This window comes from Pinus tabuliformis, chromosome X (genome assembly GCF_031772625.1).
Source record: "Pinus tabuliformis cultivar Carrire ecotype Pingquan chromosome X, CPIR1, whole genome shotgun sequence".
Taxonomy (NCBI): domain Eukaryota; kingdom Viridiplantae; phylum Streptophyta; class Pinopsida; order Pinales; family Pinaceae; genus Pinus; species Pinus tabuliformis.
This window is the reverse complement of record NC_142308.1, coordinates 1,731,431,917-1,731,433,420: the sequence shown is the minus strand read 5'-3', so window position 1 is coordinate 1,731,433,420 and position 1,504 is coordinate 1,731,431,917.

The following is a 1,504-nucleotide window of genomic DNA, read 5'->3' as shown; positions in this document are numbered from 1 at the left end:
ATAAAAGAATTTCATGCAGGTGACTGTGGTGGACACTTGTACTGGAAGTCCACTGTGGATAAAATACTGAGGTCTGGTTACTACTGGCCCACCATGTTCTCTGATGTCAAGAGATTCACAACCTCATGTCACAAATATCAAGTGTTTGAGGGAAAGAGACAGTTACTGCCACTTCCCTTAAGGCCTATCGCAACAGAGAGACCTTTTCAACAATGGGGCTTGGATTTCATTGGGGAAATTCATCCCTCATCTTCAGGCCAACATAGATGGATCTTAACAGCCACAGACTACTTCACCAAGTGGATTGAAGCTGTTCCATGCAGACAAGCAAATGATTCAATAATCATTCAGTTTTTGGAGAATAACATATTGGCTAGATTTGGCTGCCCTGACAAAATAATAACAGACAATGATGCTACTTTCAGATCTAAGAAGATGGTGAATTTCTGCCACAAATTTCACATTACCTTGGGCCATTCTACTGCATACTATCCCCAAGGAAATGGCCTTGCTGAATCATCAAATAAAAGCCTGGTGAACATCATAAAAAAGGTGCTGGAAGAGAACAAAAAGAATTGGCATAAGAAGCTTGTGAATGCCCTATGGGCAGATAGACTAACAACCAAGAGATCAATTGGGACCAGCCCATATGAGTTGGTTTATGGGTTAGAAGCCAAATTCCCTTCATCATTAGGAGTTCCTGTTATGAAACTTCTTCAAGAAAGCCAAGCTGAACCAAATGATATGCAAAGAAGGATCAATCAAATAATATGTTTACAGCAAACTAGAGATCAAGTCTACAGCAGAGTTCAAGTTTTACAAGAAAAATTAAAGAAGGCCTTTGACAGAAGGACTAAGGCAGAAGATTTCAACATTGGTGACAAAGTCCTCAAGTGGGATTCAAGAAGGGAAGATAAAGGAAAACATGGAAAATTTGATTCCCTTTGGAGAGGACCATTTGTTGTCCAAGCAGTACAAGGAAACAACACTTATTTCCTTAAAAGTCTTAATGAAACTGATTTGGATGAAGGTCCTGTGAATGGCAGGATGCTGAAGCACTATTTTGACTACCACCCATAAGTGCAGCCTGAGTTTCCATTGTACATATTCAAGTGTATATATTACTCTCTGTAGGATGTAAAAATGCAGTTTCTCAAGTTTATTAACTATCAGCAAAAGGCAAATAGAATCAGAGATCTACCAAGATGGGAAGAGCACAATTTTGGCATTTAAAGGCAGCATACTGCAAGTATTGGTGAAAGCAGTCAAAGGCCAAGGCATTCTGACCTGCTGTTCTTGATCTTTCTAATGAAAAACCATCCCCATGTGGAGCCACTGTTAGCTACCTATACCAATAGGTTTCATATTTCATGATTGGCAAGGAAAGGTCCAAATATGCTCTGCTTTGATGATGCAAAGATCCCATATTTCCAAGAGAAGACAAGCTGTGCATATATCTTGATATAGACTCAATTTTGATGGATGGTCCAACTGCCTAATCTGG